We start from the raw sequence: 21,371 nt of genomic DNA, 5'->3' as shown, positions 1-21,371 counted from the left end.
AAAGATATAATATTGTATAAATATGAACATATAACAAAATTTGTAAGGTGGATCTAAAGTAATGCTAAGAAGAGTTATACAGGCTGAAATTCTTGTATTAGAAAAGAAAAGAGCTTTATAATTGTTGACCTAAGATTCTACCATAAGAAGCAAGGAAAAACCAAAAAGCTAATTAGAGGAATAATAAAGATAAGAACAGAAATCAATGAAATAGAAAACAGGCAAACTATAAAGAAAAACAGCAAAGCCAAAAATTGCTTCTTAAAATAAGATTAATAAAATTGAAAAACTCCAGCAAAAATGATCAAGAAGAAATTAGAGAAAACACAAATTATCAAGTAGGAATGAAAGACAAGCTAGTACTATATACACAGTAGAACATGGTTCAGCAAACTATGGCTTGTAAGTCAAATCCAGCCACCATCTGTTTTTGTACAGCCTGTAAGCTAAGAAAGGTTTTTATATTTTTAAATGATTGTGAAAAAAATTAAAAGAAGAGTAATATTTTGTGACACATGAAAATTATATAGAATTAAAATTTTAGGGTTTGTGAATAAAGTTTTATTAGAACACAACCGTGTTCATTTATTTACATATTATCTGTGGCTGCTTTCATATTGCAAGAACAGAGTTGAGTACTTGTGATAGAGACTGTATGCTTGTAAAGCCTAAAAAATTTACTATCTGGCCCTTTACAGAAAAACATTTGCCAAGCCCTACTATAAACATTAAAAAGATAATAAGAAAATATTGCTAAAAACTTTATGCCAATAAATTCAACAATTTAGATGAAATAAACACATCCCTGGAAAAATAGCTTACCAAAACTGATGCAAAAAGAAATAAAATATGTGAATATCTATCAGATATTGAATTTGCAATTCAAAACTTTCCCCAAAAAGGAAATGTCAGGCCCAAGTAGCTTCATACATTAAGCATAGGAAGAATCTAATAGTATTTTATTATTATTTCAAAGTAAATAGAAGTGTCAATCTTTGTTCCAGTTTATGTAAAGGGCACAAATAGCAGAGACATAAATCATGGGCTTCTACTGGCTGCCTAACTATAGGACAGAAAGGACAAAGAACCCTGTGGCTTCAGAAAGACCCAGCATTGCCATATGTCATTTGCTTACTTTAAAAAAATATTTTTTAAAAGATTTATTTCTATTTTAATTGAAACTTATTGATTGTATATATTTATGGGGTACAGAGTTATATTTTAATACATGTATACAATGTATAATGTTCAAATCAGGGTAGTCAGCAAATTCATCATCACAAAAATTTATTGTTTGTGATGAGAACATTTGAGCTCCTCTTTTCTAGCCATTTGAGAATATATAATAAATTATTGTTAAATAAACATATAATAAATTATTATTAAATAAATTATTGCCTAGCGCTACTGTATATCACTAGAACTTATTTTTCCTATCTAGCTGCAATTTTGTGTTCATTAACCCATTTCACTATCCCCTCTCCCCTCTCCTCTTGAACTTTTAGAAGTAAAGAGTAGACTTGTTTACTTTCATCTACAGCCTTCATTTAGCATGGCCCTTTAATGTCCCCGAGTTACTTTGCAAGAGGAGATGTCTGATAAGTGGCCTAGGACAAACTACCTAAAAACTCCTTTTTTTATGAGGGGGTAGGAATAAAGAAAAATCAGCTTTTTCTTAAAGAACCTGACAACAGCAAAGGAGGTAAGATCTGGTTGGTTAATCAAAACAGGAAGTCAAGCAGCATAGGGCCTTTGTGCTGGCAGAGTTTTTCCAAGTAGCATTGTCATTGTTGAGCTTTTTATAAAAATGTGTTAACTGCTTTTATCACCCTGATACCAAAACCAGGCCAAGATACAACAATGACAAAAAGAAAACTATAGGCCAATATCTTTGATGAACATAGACACAAAATTTCTCAGTAAAATATTAGCAAATAGAATACAAACAGCAAATAGAATACAAATAGCAAATAGAATACAGCAATACATCAAAAAATTGTATACCACGATCAAGTGGGATTCATTCCAGGTATGCAAGGACGGTTCAACATATGCAAGTCAATAAATGTGATACACCACATCAACAAAATCAAGGACAAAAACCATATGATTATCTCAATAGACACAGGAAAAGCATTTGACAAAATTCAACATCCTTTCATGATAAAGACTCAGGAAATTAGGTATAGAAGGAAAGTATCTCAACACAATAAAAGCCATATATGACAAACCTGCTGTCAATATCATCCTGAGTGGGAAAAATACAAGGATGTCTACTCTTACCACTCCTATTTAACTTAGTATTGGAAGTACTAGCCAGAGCACTCAGGCAAGAGAAAGAAATCAAAGGCATCCACATTGGAAAAGATCAACTCAAATTGTCCCTGTTTGAAGATGACGTGATCCTATGCATAGAAAAGCCTAAAGACTCTTCAAATTATAAAAACAATGCCTTTTATTGTAAAAAAAAAAAAATTGGAAGTACAAACAATAAAAAATAAAAAATTTGAGCCCCTGTAATATCACTATTCAGAGATAAATACAGTTATCTCAATATTTTCATATATGTATGCTTTTCCTGGTTTATCCATAAAAAAACATGGCAATAATACAGTTTTGCAAGCTCTTTGTATTACTTACCACCTTTCATATCAATAAATAGTCTTTTACAACATGATATTAATGACTAGGTGGTTTATCACATATACATTTTGATAATCAATTTAATCAAAGTTATGATGGACATGTTGATTTTTTCCAAATTTTAAACCTGCTAAGTTGAACATTTTATATTTACCCTTGTCATATTATTTCCAATGGATAAATGCCAAGAAGTGAAATTTCTGTATCAAAAAATATACATTTTTAAGGCTTTTGGTGTGTATTACTATTCACTCTCCAGAAAAATTGTACAAATTCACATTTATAGGCTCATTCTTGGAGTGTTACCTAGTTTACCTAGTCACTTACTGCTCTACATACCTCTTCTACATCTGGGGTACTCCATAGTTTGTATTAATTTTTAACAGAAGCAGCAGGAATTGGAGTGGATATTTGTAAGCCTCTTCTTACTTTGTCAATGAACTTAACTATCAGAGTTCCCACCTACTGGCTACTTTCTCTGTGTTCCAATATCCTTTCTTTTTCCAGAAAGGGGAACCTACAATTATTAAATACCTATAGGTAAGAAATATATCTGGAACACAATAGATTCTCAATAAATATGTTTGTATGAAGAATGAATGAATAAATGGGGAAGAGTTGGGATTTAAACCCGATCTATCCTACTCCAATGCCATTATTGTAGATATTTCATGGGATGCCTGCCTAACTCAGATTGAGTCCCCCTTCTGAAAATGGCCTATGATGTGTAGCGGGGAGTCCCACATCTAACTGGGCCAACCAAATTCTCTCCTGGGGATTTCAAATTCGAGTAGGAGAGACCTAAGTTCTCAGAGATGGACTGCATTACTTTCAAGGCTCTAGAGAGGTCCACCAAGTCCTTCTGCTGAGATCCCCAAAGCTGCCATATTTCATCAACTTTTTAGCCTTCCTTTAGTCCCAAAAAATATTCCAGAGTCTTCCATTATTTTTCCTTTTTTTTTCATCTCAAGCTAGCCAGAATCTGTTTTTATCACCTGCACTCAATGAACTTGAAGTATTACCCAGAACCTGGGTCTTTATCTTCATCAGTGTAACTGCAGGTGATGGCAAGACCTTAGGAAAAGAAAATTAACTCCTCCTCACAAAACATTGGGAGCCTACCTCAGAAATAGGGACCAGTTGCTTGTGGCAGACTGCTGATAGCAAGGTTCCAGATGTCTTGTTACCAGAAATTCCATGAAAACGTGGGCATAAAATTGCATAAATTTCAGACATCTCAGAGGAATGTGCTTTCATTGTTCTTTCCCCATATGTTACAAAAGAACAGACTGTGTAGCTCTGGATGTGTGGCAAGCTGCAACAGTGGCTAAGTAAATTTTCCTATCAAAGAGCCTGGAGAAAGTTAGACTGTAACTTGAAACACTGCAGGTAGAGCTCATACCTTCTGGAAACTAATTATATGAACTACATGTCCTTGAATAAACCTGCCAACTGTGAAAAGCCCTGGGCTATTACTTCTTTTTAATGTTTTATGATTCTTTTTTTAATGACCATAGGTTTACATAGAACGCAGTTGAAACCATTGGAAACTGGGAAGGAAAATCATTTAGACTTAAAAAAAAAAAAACTGTCTCATCTATCAAATCCATCTTTTCATTTCTCAACTTTTCTTGGATATATCCCTTCTTTCCATCAACATTTCCCAAATCTGGTTCATATCACCTGCTCCCCAAATTAAGGCACCAATTTTTGCTCTCCAACCTCTTTCCTCTCCAATTTATCATCCACAATTGTGCCAGACCAATCTTTTAAAAAGGCTGATTTTTCAGGCCTCTCCCTTGTTAAAAAATCCTTTGCAGAAAGACTCTGGGGTATAACGAGAAATGCCTGAGCTTTGGAGCCGAGGAGGAGGGCTTACATCCCTACTCAACCAACCATCAGCTATTTGAATTTATATAAGTAATTTAACATCTCTAAGCCTCAGTGTACTCATCTGTAGAATAAGGATCATGAACACCTTGAAGGTTATTACAAAAAATAGTACATAATTTGCAAAGTGCCTGGGCCTCAGAAAGCACTCATTAAACATTGCTTTGTTTTCTCCTCTCTGTTAAGCTTCAGATCTTACAAAACTATTCAGCTCCTTAGCTTCCTGGTTTAGTAAGGCCCTCCATAAGCTGGTTTCACTCTCCATGTCCAGCCACATGTCTCCCACAAACAAATACTGTGTTTGAATTACATACCCCAGCTAGGCTCCATCCCTTCTTTGCTCCCATTTCTACTTCTCTCCCTTTGCTCATGCTCTACATTCACACACTCTCCCCCCATTGTACTTGCTCCTGTCCATGCTGCAAACCCATTAAAATCTAGCTCAAGTCCCTCCCTCTCCAGCATCCTCAGTCACAATGATTTCACCATTTTCTGAATTATGAAGTGGATACAAATTTTGCAGGCCACAAACTCAGATGTCTAGGAATGTAAGTCTCTTGATTTTTCTGTAATTGAATGTGATTTCTAGATCAAGCCCCCTTTCCAATTAGGTATATTAATTTTATCTTAGTCACATTAGGTTTTTCTTGTTCAGATAAGAGTTTTCTCAGTCAGTTCTGGGTTTTCATCTCTTTCTTCTTCCAGTGATTGCATCTAAAGTCTAGGGAAGCTTACGGAATGCTTAGGCTGGAGAATGGGAAAGGAGGATCTTATGACCTTTGCACTGTTCACTCTCCCTGCTGATACCTGCTGAGATGTGCATCCCCCCACGTCCTCCACACTGACCCATCATCAGTGAGCTTCTGCACTTAGTCTGCTTTGGGGCATGAATCCTCATGTGGCCTCTGGTTTATAGACTAGCTCAGCATCTCCTGCTGCATCTTGTCTTTAAACTTGGTCAGGTCTGCTGGTTCATACTCTCAGCCTCTCTGGGGTGGTAGAAAGCTGAATAATACGGTCTTGGACCTCTTTGTCTAGATATCCCCAACGTTCATCTCCTTGCTAATGCCCTGTAACTCTGCTAAGATAAATGATTCCCAAGGAACCAGATAAGGAAGCAGGGCTCAGCTCCCCTCTGTTCTCAGATCCTTCAGTGTATGTGGTTATCCTATGGTGCTTACCCAGACAGGGCTCAGTACAGGGTACATTACCCCTTATCAGACCCCATGCTGGTTTCTAACTCTATTGCTCTTCTCATCAGTTCTCTTCTCTTCTCCCAGCAAGAATTTATGCCTTTTCATTTGGAAAATCTGGCTTTAACAGATCTTTGGTCTTCCAATTCAAAATTCTACATCTGAGTCCTTCAGGGTTTTGACTTTTGAGACTGAAGAAACTTTTGATTTTTCTCCACTGGCTCTACCATGAGTTTTAAAAGTCTGTTATTATGGAACACAAAAGCTGAATATTGACCCATCCCTTCCCAGAAGCTGTAAACCCAGGCTGCCCTAGCTGCCACCTGAAATAAATGGATGGGTTATAGTACAGAGGGAAATATCAGGAACAACAACCCCCCCCCCTCCCTGAACACAAAAGAAATGAAAAGTTTCGGGCAGAAAAGAAGTATCAGGAATAAAGAGAGCTACCAGGTTGGTCTGGAGCCCTCTCCTCTCCATTTTCAATTCTACCCTTCTTTACCTGGCTAATTTCTATAAACCTTTTAGTTGTCTGAATAGATATCACATTCTTTGAAAAACTTTCTCTTGCTCTACACATTTTCATTACAATGCCCAAATTAGGCAAAATGCCCATCTTATGTGTCCACAGGCAGAATTCTAAGATGACCTTCAGTGATCCTCCCTGTGAATATGATGGGACATATATGACAATCCATGGCAAAAGGGATTATTTTCAATGTAATTAAGGTTACTAATCAGTGGACTTTGAGTTCATCAGGGGAGAGATAATCCATGTGCACCTGACCTAACCACATGAGCCCTCAAGAAGCAGAATTTTCTCTGGTTGTTTACAACAGATGAAGTAAGAAATTGGAAGCATGAAGGAGGTTAGATGTACCATTGCTGGCTTGAAGATGAAGGGAATCACATGGAAAGAACTTTAGAGAGGCTTATAGGACATTAAGGACAATCACAGCCAACAGCCAGCAAGAAAATGGGAACCTCAACCCTACATCCTCAAATAAATGAATTCTGCCAGCAACCAGTGAGCTCTGAAAAAGAACTCCAAGCTCCATATGAGATGCAGTCTGGCTTACACCTGGATTTTATCCCAGTGAGACCATGAGCAGGGAATAAAGCAATGCCATGCCCAGACTTCAGAACTACTGAAACTTTGAGATGATACATTTGTGTTATTTTAAGCCACTAAGTTTGAGGTAATTTGTTACACAGTAATATAAATGAATATTGTATGCAATCCTATAGCACCTTGTGATTGACCCTTTTACCAAACTGTATCACAATTGCTTTCCACTCTCTATTTTGCCCCCAAAGACTGAAAATCCCATGGGAGCAGACTGTACCTGGTTCACATTTACATTAAAGTATTAGTATTTGAAAGGCAGCTATGCTCACCACTATACCACCAACGCCTACTGTAAAGTATTAGTATTTGTATTAAATTAAGTGTATTAAATTATATATATATAAATATATACAATTTTATATAAAACAATTATGTAAAAAACACTTAGAATATTGCCTAGCACATATGGCTTAACTGTTATTATTGCTGTTGCCTAACAATACTTAAAACAGTGTTTAAGACATATGAGGGTACTTCAAAAAGTGCATGGAAATATTTGTATTATCTTTAAATTCTATTTTTCCATGCACCTTTTGAAGTACCTTCATAGTATAAGCCCAGTAAAGGGTGGTTAGGTGTCAGGATGAATAGAGTCACCTCAAGTGAACTCCCATTGCATTGATAGTTGGTACCATAAAATTTTGTAAGTATGTATTGGATTCAGAAAGCAGGGAATAATCAGATAGAAATGGGTTGGTATTTCACGCCGGGGAACATAAAAATGAAATAGAAGTGAGAAAGTGCAAGGCCTGAATAACAGTCAACAGATCAATTTGGCTAGAAAGGTAGGTTCCTATAAAGGATAAATGAAAGATTGCATTGGGAAGGTGTTTGGTCATACCATAGAAGACACTGAATGCTACGTTCTGAAGTCTAGATATTATTATTTAGGGAATGGAGAACCAGTGATAGCTTCTGCACAAAGGATTGACATGGTAACATAATGGTTTAGGGAAGATACAAGATAATAATCTTTAGGATGTATTGAAAAAGGCAGATTTTGAAGGAAGGGACACCAGTTAAAAAGCCTGAACAGTGGCATGAGATATAGAGCCCAGTCTATGATGGGTATCAGGAACAGCAAGAATGCAAAAGAAGAGCCTGTTCAAAGAGGCATTATTACAGAAGAAACAGCTTCCCCATCCTACCAAGGAAAGTAATGGTCAAAACTTGCTATTAGCTTTACAATCATTTATTAAACACCCCCTGGGAAACAACCCCCAAGAGCTCATCATTTAGTGATAGAGATTGACTTCTGGTCTCAGTCTGATATAACTCTGAAGGCTTCAAAAATAAGAGTTAAAGTCAACAGAATGTCCTCCTCCAACAGATTTTTAACAACAGAGATGCCTTTTTTTCAGCTTTTAGACTTTTGAAGTAAATTCAAATAAAATGAATCTTAATACAACTGGACCTTCCCAGAAACTATTCTTTCAGTAGGGAAAATAAAGGTTAACTCACGGCTGATGGTGCTTACTACATGAAGTCAAGAGCCTGTGAACTGCCCAATCCCCTTTTCTGCACACTTGGGCTGGAATTCCCTCTAGAGAAGAGTCTAACCAGGACTCAGCCAGCTCCTCCTAGAAATATGAGTTCTGCAGATCAAGGTGAGGATTTGGGGAACAGAGCAATCCCATCTCTCACCCAGTTAGATAAGGATATATTTGGAGACACATTGGCACTCTCTTCCACATCCCATTTGGAACCTGAAACAAGAGCACATCTATTGGCATGTATTATGAATCCCTGACCTTATCTGGGGCCTCTGCTCCTTGACCACTGAAACAATCTCAATGGGTATATTTCATTTGGAAAACCAAGACCAGTTTTGTGTCCTTCCCATCCTGGACTCTTGTCCCAAATACCAGCCATCCAATCATTTAGCCCCTCTCACACCTTCATTCTCATGTGGCTTTGTGCTTTCTTCACTTCAATTGTATGCCTAATACTCCAATCTTCCTCCAACCTCCCCTCCTCCTAATCTATATCCTGCAATATTCTCATCTGTACCCCACAATGTTCTCAGACTCTTCACAGACCATCCTCTTCCCCATAAACCCTCAGCAGAAGCCTGGCTTGTCCACAGAACTGCAGCTGCCTCTTCAGCCTACCACACCTCAGCTATTTAACATGCTACTCCCAGCATGTTCTCTTTCGCACTCCTGAACACCAACATTTCTCACTTCTGCAGGGGGACTTTGACCTCATTAAAACATCTATGTCATTGAACCTCCACTTTCTACCAAACTCTCAGCTTCACATCCTTCCATAACCAGCCTAGACATTGTGATCATCATTTAAGCCACTTTTTATACCTGGGATGTTCTGACCCCTTTATCATCCCACTGCACCCAGTCAGTAATCTTTTATCCTGGTTCAATTTAGTGTTGGCTTTTTCTGCTGGAAAACAGGAGGGTAATTCCAACCATTGGAGGGTGCTTAGGGATGCTGGAAAATACTTTTTACTCCCATAGTTGGTTCCCACTTTCAATTCTCGCAACAGCTGTATTAGAGTTTATAGTTATATCTTTTTACTGGTCTATCTCTTAACTAGCCATTGAAGTTTTTATGTGTAGAAGCTCTGTATCCTTAGAGCTTTCCATAGCCTAGTTCATATTTGCCACTTAAGACATTTTGACTGAATGAATTGGGAACTTCCTAAAGCTTTTTCAGCTCTGAGGTTCAGTAGCAAAGAAGCATTGTCCTTAGGTACTTCTTTTGCCCAGACTTGGAATTCTTTTCTCCAGTCCTGAATTCTATATGCAGGAAAGGTCCTGCTTGGCAGCAGCAATGCCAGTGCAAATGCTCAGAAATTTCAGGAACACTCCTGCAATTTGGAGTTTCTGTCCACAGGGTGGTTCTGAGGATCAAATGAGACATATACGTGAGAACAGAAATATACTTCTTATAAAGAGTGTGGTATATTGCACCCTAGTAAATGCCCCACAAATTCCAAGAATATCAAAACAAAACTATCTGAAGATGACTCTTCCCTTATTTACTTCTGTCTGATAAAAGCTTAAGGTTTTAACTACAAGCTAAAAATATAAATTGTCTGTCGAGCAACAAGCCCTATAAATTTTAAATTTTTGTTAAGAGAGAAAATGTAAAATCTGCAGACCCACCATTTTCAATTTCATTCACTGAAAGATAGGGTAGTCTTGTGAAAAAAAAACCTCAGCTGGACTGTGAACAACCCACTTAATCTCTCTGAACTTGAATTTCCCCTCTATCCAGGGGTGATAGTCAAGGATTTGGGCCATAATCTCAAAAGACACAATCCTGAATATTGAAATCTCCAAAGATCAAAATCCCCAAAATATAATTCTGGAAAAAACAATAAAAAATCCAACAAAAGATATTTATTTACATTAAGAAAGGGGGTTTATTTGAGAAACAAATAAAAACATGACAGAACACTTCATAGGCCCTTTTACACAATAAAATAACATACATGTCTTTGCAATATAAACACTCAGGTATACTAAGGACAGTTGCACAGGTATAGCAGTTATGAGCAGATGAAACGTATTCGTAAAGATCAAAAAGCAAAATGTATAAATGCATGTCACTGTGGTTGGTAATTGTGGGCACCCAGCTTTGTAACTGTAGTCATCTGAAATACTGATGGACAACCTAAGTCTTTTGACGAGATAGAAGAAAAATCACAGTGGCTCACCACTGCATACACAGTCACCCAAAGGCCCAAGATCTTGAGAAACTTTATATTTCACAAATGCAGATGTACAAAAAGGACATCTCTTCATCTATTGGGTAAGTTTCAACGTTTTTACATACATGCACGATTCTTACACACAAAGTCCGCATTGCGATAATGCCCTTTTGTGGAGTCAAATTTGCAAAAAATGCATAAAATGAATTCGAACTCCTTCTCCTGTATTGGGAATGATGCAAAGGTGAAATACACAGCATAGAAAATTGCAAAAAATAAACACTTGGGATTTTAATCTTTTGGGGTTGTGAGTTTTGGGATTTTAGATGTTAGGGGATTTTAGACTTTAGGGATTTTGCTCTTTAGGGATTTCAACATTTGGGATTATGGTGTTTTGGATTGTGTCTTTTGGGATTCTGATTGACACTAGTCCTAAATGCATGCAATAATCGTCCTCCTGTTCTACATGGCAAGTCGTACCTCTTTTTTCAAGCAGCATCTCAAGAAATACTTTCTCTATCTTCTCCCTCAACTCAAGCTTTATTTACTGGATTACCTATTTTATACACGTTTTCCTCACTTGCCTCTAATCGTCATTAGATCTGGAACTGCTTCTTCTTTCCTCTCTGCCTCATTGCCTAATAAAACGCACCTCATGGGCCCCAGTCAATGCTCGCCTGCTGACTGCAATAGATCAAAGCAGACATGAATGCACATAAGCAGCACACTTGAGCAGCTTGTGCAAATAGCTATTAAGGCCCACACTCTGTCTAGAGCTGGGCCTAGTCTGGCTTTCCCTAGTTTCCTCCAGTGTAAGCATGCTATGCAAGTTTACCACTGGACCCTATTTCTCTGAGATGTCTTCATTTGGCTGAACAGTTCCAGCATCTGACAGAGCTTTAGCAGAGTTGTCTTCCTCTTACTATAGAGTGGAAAAAGCAAGGGCCTTGTAGTTAAAAGACCAGGATTTAGGTACCAGCTCTCTAGACCCCCAGTCTCTTATCTGAATGTTGGGAATAGAAATAGCACATATTCTGCTTAAGTGTCAGAGTTACTGTGGAATCAAATAAGGTAATAGATAATGCATGTGAAATGTATTTTGTAAGTTATATGTATATAATATATATACATATAAAATAAGTCCTCATTATTTGTAGATTCTGTCTTTGCAAATTTGTCTACTGCCTAAAATTTATTTGGAACCCCCAAATTAATACTCATGATGTTTCCCCAGTCATTCATGGACATGCACTGGACTGTAAAAAATCAGACATTCAACTTGCATGTTTTCAACTGAGATGGAACAAGGAGATGCTCTGCCTTCTTGTTTTAGCTCCTGTAAAGGAAACAAGTGCCATTTTCACCACATTTTTTTTTTATGCTTTTTACTGGTGATTTTGTTGTTTAAATTGGGCTCCTAGCATAGCACTGAAGTGCTGTATGGTGTTCCTAAGTGTAAAAAGACTGCGATGAATCTTTCAGAAAAATATATGTGTTAGATAAGCTTGGTTCAGGCATGAGTCATAGTGCTGTTGTCAGGAGTTCAATGTTAATATATCAACAGTATATATTAAGTAATGTGTTTTTGGACAGAAACACATATAAAACAAGTTTTTGTATTGCTTGATGAAAATATAGTGAGCCGAGGCTCACAGGAACTTAACTCTGCATTTCCTCTAGGAGCCACGGCTCAGAATTTGTTAGTTCAGGGTCCCTGGTGACTTTGTAGAATATAACTGACCTGAATACATGGAATCCACTGAATTAGTTTGCCAGAAAATCTTCTCATTTGAGGCCACTGCATCCTGTCTCTGATCACTCCTAATTCTTAGCCCAATGGCTTAATAATGAATGAGGAACCCATTAAAATGTAGCTCCCCAGGCCACAGCCCTGGAAATGCAGATTGTGCAGCTTGTGATGCAAGTTCAGGAGCACACATTGGGGTGCCCAGACACACATAAGGGCTCTGGAGTAGTGGATGGATCTGGCAGGGTGCAAACAGTAGTGAGCTTATCACTCTATGACCAGTTGGCCTTTGGGAGACTCTACCAAACCTAATACTCTGAGGGTCTTTCCCCCTGGCCTGGCCCAGAATTCTATGAATGCATTTTTCACATCCCTCACTGGAGTGGCAGGAACCAGACATGGGGCAAGGCCTAGGAGAGGGAAGGAAGTGAAGGCCTCACTTGGTACCAATCACTCAGGCCTTTCATGTTTTGGAGAAGCATGAGCACATCTTGCTCTTCAACTTTTTACTAAATATTCTCCTGAGACATGGGTGAGGAAAAACTAAGTTGTGTCTCCCCATGGCCTGCAGACTATGGGAGCAGCTGCATGGCCACTGCGATTGCATTAATGCTTTGTACTAGTATACGCGGTAACACTGGCCAATACTTAAACCCATTACATTTTGCCAAGGGAATGCCAATTAGTTTCCTACAAGTATTCACTTTCCCAATTAATCTGCTCTCAAACATGAAAAGAATATTTAGACTTTAAAAAAAAAAAATGACAAGGACTTCATGTTGTGTTCAATGGAGAAAGGAACTACTTTTTCAGAACCCCGGGACCCAGAGAGCCAGTCAGCCTCACGCTTAGGGAGGAGCACTCAAGGATAGTCCTCATGGAATGGTGAAGAAGGTAGTCGCTGTGGGAGAACAACTGTGGCCATCAGACAGCCTGGGTTCAAATTCTTGCTTTGTCATTTTTCAGCAGTGTGAACCTGGAAAAAACACTCAACCTCTTAAATATTCCTTTTCTCAGAAAATGGAGATGATGGCCTTTGTAAAGACTAGAAAAGACACTGCCAAGTCTTTTCTCTCTCCTATCTTGTGCATCTGGAACATGGTAACTGCTCTGTAAATGATAGTTTCCCTTGTCTTCCCTCTTCCAACCTCGTGTAGACAGTACAAGGATTTCTTATTTCTTGCTCATATCTGTGGTCCTCATCTGTGCTCTGTTATAGACAAAGTGCCTACTCTCTCTCCTCCCTTTCCCCTTCCTTTGATAACTTTTTCTATTTCTTTAGAGCCTTCACAGAGAATGATCTTAAATTATGAGCTGATTCTGTACTAATGTAATCATGGATAGTCGGTATATCATCCTTCAAGGCAACATAGTTTGCTTTTATCAGGGATTTTCTGGAAATGAATATTGGGAATTTCTGAGCATCTTGGGTTAAGAATGGGGGCATGTCCCGAATCATCAGATACTTAGTACATGTTGGTGGAGGCTGGCATTGACTGGGACACCTCATTTATCTTACTTTTATTGCTGGAAGATGATTCAACTTTGAAGAGAGAGGGCTGGGATTCTTGTTTCTGGAACATGACAGTCGTACTTATAAATCTCGGTTTTACCCTTACTGTGTCACTTTAGGCAAATAACCTTTCTGAGTCTCAAGTTTCTCATCTGTAAAATAAGGATAACAATACTTATCTTTATGAGTTTTTGTGAGAATAAGCAATATTTTATATAAATATCTGGCTCATAGTATAAGATCAACAGTCATCAGCTACTATTACAGACTAAAGGTTGAGCTGGAGAGCTGGAGATGGCTGGTAGCTGGTGAGCTCAGTGAACATGAACTAGATCAGTAGTTTTCAACTAGTTTTACTAGTTGTGATAATCTGGTGTCATGCTGATTTTGCGATGAATCATATGCAACTTTTTCTGTAACAACAATTTAAAAACCAACAGTTGGGATCATTTTTTGAACATAATTCTTATTTACTTTTCTTCTAATAGGCTTTCTTGAGTAGGAGAGAAAGGTATAGATTAATAACCATCTACCTGGAAAGCACACATATAGGAATACATCTTGTACCTGAGCATTTTTCATTATGTGCACTAAGGTGGAAGAAAAGTTGTAAGTCACTGAGTTAAGCCAAGTCATAGAGCCAGGAGAAGCAGCTGCTCAGGTAGGCACTGACAACACCCTTCAGGGCCTCCTGCTCCTCCCAGCACATGTGCTACTCTATGCCTTGGGAGTCCTGTGAGCTGCTTAGCTGACTTCACATACCCATAATCTTTTTCTTTCTCTTTCTCTATACTCTTGTTTTGGTTGGTGTGAAGCCATTGCCCAGACCTTTCTCTGGGTACAGGCTACTTTGATTCTTTGGTGTTGACCACACTGGAATGCCCTGGAGCTCTCTAATGGTCATGCAAATGAGTCTCCCAGCTACACTCAGCTGGACTTTCATATCCTCCTCTGATACCTGAGCTTGAGAGTCATCATTAGGAGAGTGAGATTGCTTTTAGGAATAGGACTTATTTTCCCTCAGGACAAGTAACATTCCTCTCTCCCCTCTCCCCACAACATTTATTCAAATCAAGCACTCTTTGAGCTTATGTTGAAAACAGGGAGAAGCCAATGGCCACCATGAGTGATCTACCTCCTCCAGGCTGAGTTGGGCACAATTTCTATGAGAATTTAATGTGTTATTTTTGCCACATTATTTCTTCTTCTCTTCTTTTTTTTTTTTTTTGTCGTTTTTTCGTGACCGGCACTCAGCCAGTGAGTGCACTGGTCAGTCCTATATAGGATCCGAACCCGCGGCGGGAGCGTCGCCGCGCTCCCAGCGCAGCACTCTACCAAGTGCGCCACGGGCTCGGCCCTCTTCTTCTCTTCTGATTTATCTTTATAGCTCAGGCATAGGTACATAGTAGGCAGCAAGCAAATGTTTCTTCAAAATGTAAACAAATGACCAGGGAAGCTTATGTTTATTTAGTCGAATTCCAGTGAGATTAAGTACAGCGGGGCTTCTTACAGGAAAATTGGAGGCAACTGTTTAGAAGGGTTCAGGATTGCACCAAACCAAACCAAACAACAACAAAAACATATTGAGTTTTGATTGCCCCAGAAATGATTGACCTGGGCAATATTTATGGGTGGTTAGGTAATAGGGAAGGAAAGAAAGAGTGAAGAGCTATGGAGTAAGTGCTACAGGCCCAGGATCTTCACATACTTTCTCTCTATATTTTCCAGAGGCAAAACGAAAGCTCAGAGTGTGACTTGCCGCAGCTCACATGAGTAGTAAATAGTAGATCTATGATTTGAAACCAAACTTAATTTGTTTCTCCCATCCCTCTGATCAACCTCCCTTTTCCCCACCTTTGTTCTGAAAGATGAGCAGATGTGGCATCAGAACACCTTTAGTTATGAAGGAACTAATGAGGCTAGGTTGCCCCAATCTAATAAAATAATAAAATACTACATGTCTTTTTTTGGGAAAAAAAATTAGATTGGAGAGCTACATACCATTAGGCAAAATTAACATATTTGATTACATCAACACTGAGGATTTCTGTTCAAGAAAGTATACCAAAGACAGAATTAACAGAGATGATAGACTGGGAAAATGTGTTTGTGATGTCTAGAATCAAAAAGCAACCAACATTTAAAATATTTAAGGAACTTCTCTATACCAATAGGAAAAGACAGGAACCACAACACTAAATGGGCAAAACCCCAAAGAAACAATATTTTTAAAATAGATGTGATAGTTTAAACTCACTAATAATCAGAGATGTGAAAATTAAAACAACCACTTTATTTTTTTTCTAAATTTGGGTGCAAATTGGATAACATCAAGTGTTAGCAAAGATGTAGAGAAGGAAAACCCTTATTCATGACTGTGGGATTGTGGACTGTGACACAGGCATTGTGAAAGGCTATCTGGTGGTCCTTAGTGAAGTCAAGCCTGCCTCTGCCTGTGGCCCAGTAATTCCATCTCTGGGATAATACCCCAGGAAAACCCTCATGTAAATCCAGAAGAGGACATGGCTGAGAAGATCCAACAATTGTGGTAGTGAGGAGTTGGAGCACCTTTGTGGCAGATGCTTTCTGTGGACTATTCCGCAGCAGTTAGGAGCTAAAAGCACACACAGCAACATAGGTTAACCATGAAAATGAGATATCAAGTGAAAAAAGTAAAAAGAATGATGTTATGCAATAGTATTTAGGGAAATTAAAGATAAAAGTGCATGTTTCATAAGAAAAAAAATTTTTGAAGTAAGCAAATGGATGTGGTCCTTAACATCTGGCATATTGAGTTTTTGAAGTTTAAATTTCCTTCAAACGCATATGGGAATATCACATAAACTTTCCTTAAAAGATGCATAGGTCACTTTGTCAGATGTGTTTTAATGTGTAAAAAGCCATGTATCTATCTAAACATCTTCTAAATGCATTGAAAGTTAAAGTTAAATATGTGGGACAAGAATATAATTTTTTAATAGAGCAAAAAATTATTTTGTAAACAGAATAATTATTACTGTTTGTTTCTTACTTTGGATTTTGGTGCCCAGGATTTATTAATGCAAAACACATTGGCATTTCCTGAAGAACAGAAGTAATGGCCATTCTTTTGATGAAGCCCTTCACATGCTTTCAAATATTTTATCTTATGTGCTGTTTTTAGGAAGAATTACTGAGGGATGATGATGTTCCAAGAAATGAAATAAAGGTGAGCTGTAATGGGCTTATTCCATGTGGTCAGTGAGATTTACAAAGTGGGCACTGTCTTCTTCATGTGGATTTCCTAAAGATGGATTAGGAGAAGTAAATGGATGTATTTTTATGTGATGGAAATCCACTGTTATCCTAAATGAAATAAATAGACATGCCCAATGGAGTGTGCAGGCAGGACACTGACTACAATTGTGTTGCTTGAGAACTGGCCTAGATGAAGGGTGGACTGACATGGGGCAGGATCATCTCAGATGGATGCGAGAGAGGCAGGACATCTTCACTGAGGGTCACTACACGGGTCAGGTGTGTATGGTTGAAAATGCTTGACGCTGACTCCAAGGCAATTACTGAAATGACTGGCATGATTTAAACTAAGGAGCCACAATTATCTACCAAGAAGCTGAAATGATGGCAGCACCATTTTCAAGGCAAGAAGACATAAATCTCAGGGTCAGTGATTTCTATTAAAGGGTGACATCCACCTGTCACTTCAGGGTGATCTAGCATCTGTGCATCATTCAAGAGTAAACCTAATCAGGTTTAGTACCTGATGGTGCAGTGTTGGGTGACTTTCGTGTTTGCAGCTAAAGACTTTCTGCTGCACTCAGCTCAGTTCCAAGGTAGCATCGGGGTACTGGTGACTGACAGAAACTATGGAATCTTTGGGATGTAGGGGATTCTTTTTTTTTTAATTCCTAATTTTTTATTAATGTCTGAGTAATTAATTCATTTCATAATAATAAATCATTCAACTCTTCCCTATAAAAAATCAATTTGGCTCAACGATTATTGAATGATATTATAGATAAAGCACACAGCTCAACATATATAGAAACACAGAAAACAGTGGAAAGTGGATTCCAACCTAAAACTTACTATTTTGTCATATAGGAAAGGAAATAGGAGTTTTTCTATAAATCAGAAGTTACCAGAAAAGGATTAAATTTCAAGCTGGCTTTGAATGCTATCTCTAAAATGCCTTAAAATTTTATTTTCTATTCTCAGTAATACATTGTAAACAATTCTGCCACTTAATCAATCATGTTAAAACCAAAGAATCATAGAGTAAAAATATTCTTCATCTTACCCCAAATCTTACTCTATTTATCTCATTCTCATTAATTTTGGAAAATCATCAATGATGTGGTTGGTGAGTGATAAAAGGAAATAAGCTCTTTAGCTCCTGATATCACCTTATTCCCAGGGTGGTCAACCCCCAGTGCAGTGTATGTCAGGAAGAGTAAATTACCATTTCTGATGCCATAATCTGCCATGATCTTCCCATCTTCCAGTCTTTTTCCATTGTAAGTCACAATCTGGGTCTTAGGGCTTGACAGCAGTCTTCATCTCTATCATCTTTTTCACCTGGGCCACTGAGCTGGACCTTCGCACCTGGAGGAGGTCCATCAGCCCCTCATCACCTGATTCCACAAGGGTCAAGAGCAGCTCCTCGTCACTGGGCTTCACCACCTTCAGGGTGATGTGGGTGGTCTTCTCCTTGTCAATACCATAAGATGATAGCATTCTCTGTGGCTTTAGGGCCTTGGAACCTAGCAGAAGAACCTGGTCCTCCACAGGATCCTTGGTCTTAGACTGGACATGTTCATTACTCTTCTTCATTCTGTCATCTGGGTTGGTAATGAAGGTCATCAATCCCCAATCCTTGGAAGAGACATTCACCAAATTCTCCTCAATGACAAGGTCCCAAAATCATCTCCTTCAGAAAGTCCTCTCCTTCTGCCTTTGACTTCAATCCCGCAGAAAACTTGGGATCTAGGGAATTCTGTGTCATTCATTATGTAGTGGGTATTTAGCACTTACTTTGACAGCTCAGCATCTTCTTTTGCTTGGGAATATATTAGTTGTCTCCCTCTATAAAAGCTTAAAATGCAAGATGTTGAGTTATTCAGTTTCCCAGTCTCCCTTGCAGTTGTTCACAGGCACATAACTTAGGCTCCACTGATCACATGCAACTGCTTTGAATCTTGAATCAGGAACAAGGTGTGCAAAGAAGCCGGGGTGGAGGAGCATGTGGAACAGTAGCAAGTTTTTGGAGGCAACAGTAATAGTAGTGCAGTGGCTGTATCCACTGACTAGTGCCCATGGTGGTGGTGTTTGCGGCTGGGGTGTCTCAGGTTTAGAGATGACAGTGTCCTCAGTAGTCTGGTTTCATGGTATGGTAATTTTGGCAGTGGTCCAAGTAAATGCACTAGCTTCCCTTGCTCTTGACTGTTTTGCAATCCTGGATTCCCTGGCAATTATGAATGACTCAGTTCTCTTTCAATAAATTTGTTTTCTGCTTATGTCAGCCAGGGTTGGTTTCTGTTGCAACCAGTAAAGCTGACTGATACAGAGTGCATATCCAGGTTTCAGATAGTAATTGCTTTCTGGAATCAAGTGTGTGGCCTGTGGCTTATTGTGATTTGTCTCTGAAAGGGGCAAAAACCATTTTATAAATAGCTTATCATTATTGATTATTAGATTCTGTGGTTTCAATGTCATAGCTTTAACTTATTCACAAAAACAATATTTAATGAACACCCACTCTGTGCCAGGCCTTGTGCTGGACAATGGAGATGTAATGACAAATAGCTCTTGGTCTCATGGTGCTCACTGTTTGAGAAAGGAGAGGGACAAGAAATGGGCAGCTGTAATACAGTTAATGTGAAAGGACAGTGGACTACAGGAGCATCTAGGAGAATCATCTAACCCAGCCTCGTGGGGAACTGGCTAGCTGTGTATAGTATATCTTTACCTGAATGAATGTTCTGCTTTTGTCTTAAACTCATCTTAATTTTCTACCATCAGTGCTGTATTAGTCAGGGTCCTCCAGAGAGACAGAATCAACAGAATATGTTATAAATATATGACAGGGATTTATCAGGGGAATTAGCTCATGCGATTGTGAAGAAAAGTCCCACGACAGGCTGTCTGTAAACTGGATGCCGGTAGCATGGCTCAGTCCAAGTCTGAAGGCCCCCAAACCAAGGAAGCTGATGGTGTCCTTGGTGTAAGTCCTGGAACCCAAAAGATGAAGAGTCTTGAGCTCTGATGTCCACGGACAGGAGCGAAGAGTGTAGGCCAGCTCCAGCAGATAGAAAGAGCTTCACCTTTTTCCTCCATCTTTTGTTCTCTCTGGGCCCCAGTGGATTGGATGGTTCCCACCCACATTGAGGGTGGGTCTTCCCCACCCAGTCCATTCAGGCTGTCATGCTAATCTCCGCTGAAAACACAGTAATGGACACACCTAAAAAGATAGCTTTAGCCGGTTTCTCAGCATTCCTTCATCTAACCAAGTTGACACCTGGGATTAACCTTCACAATTGCCATTACTTAATATTTTTATTTTTATATTTCCATTATGACGCCATTTTTCTTCAAGTCATCTAGACCTGCATCTGGAAGATAACATTTTTGCCTTCATTTTTAATTTTTTTATATTTTATTTATTTATTTTATAATTTAATATTATTTTATCAGTATACAATGTGGTTGATTATTGTGGCCCATTACCAAAACCTCCCTCCCTCCTCCCTCTCCCCTTCACTCCCAACAACCTCATATCTGTTTGCTTGTTGTAACAACTTCCAGGAACTGTGATTGATGTGTCTTCTTCCCTGCCCCCCCGGATTATTTGTGTATTTATTTATTTATTTTTAGCTCCCACAAATAAGTGAGAACATGCAATATTTCTCATTCTGTGGCTGACTCAATTCACCTAATATAATTTTTTCTAGGTCCATCCATAGAAATGGATGACAGCATTTCATTCTTTTTTACAGAAAAGTAGTATTCCATTGTGTAGATATACCACATTTTCCATATCCACTCATCTGATGATGGACATTTGGGCTGGTTCCAACTCTTAGCTATTGTAAATAATGCTGCAATGAACATTGGAAAACAGGTATACATTTAACTTGATGATTTGCATTCCTATGGGCATATTCCCAGCAGTGGGATAGCTGGGTCATATGGTAGATCTATCTGCAATTGTTTGAGGAACTGCCATACCATTTTCCATAGAGGCTGCACCATTTTGCAGTCCCACCAACAATGTATGAGAGTTCCTTATTCTCGGCAAACTCACCAGCATTTATCGTTCAGAGTCTTTTGGACATTAGCCATCCTAACTGGGGTGAGATGGTATCTCAGTGTGATTTTCATTTTCATTTCCCAAATGCTGGGTGATGTTGAGCATTTTCTCATGTGTTTGTTGGCCATTCGTATATTTTCCTTTGAGAAATGCCTATTTATCTCCTTTGCCCATTTTTTAATTGGGTTACTTTTTTTTATTGTAAAGTTGTTTGAGTTCATTGTGTATTATGGATATTAATCCTTTGTTAGATGTATATTTTGCAAATATTTTC

General features: G+C 38.5%; 1 pseudogene; it reads right to left on the bottom strand.

Annotated features, from left to right (window-relative positions):
- Positions 1-18,651, bottom strand: part of LOC134375091 (ubiquitin D-like) — a 34,575-nt pseudogene extending 15,924 nt beyond the window's left edge.
- Between the last annotated feature and the right edge of the window lie 2,720 nt (positions 18,652-21,371).

Source organism: Cynocephalus volans, chromosome 4 (assembly GCF_027409185.1).
Source record: "Cynocephalus volans isolate mCynVol1 chromosome 4, mCynVol1.pri, whole genome shotgun sequence".
In the NCBI taxonomy this organism is placed as follows: Eukaryota; Metazoa; Chordata; class Mammalia; order Dermoptera; family Cynocephalidae; genus Cynocephalus; species Cynocephalus volans.
The sequence above is the reverse complement of the archived record's forward strand: the minus strand, read 5'-3'. Positions and strand labels throughout refer to the sequence as shown.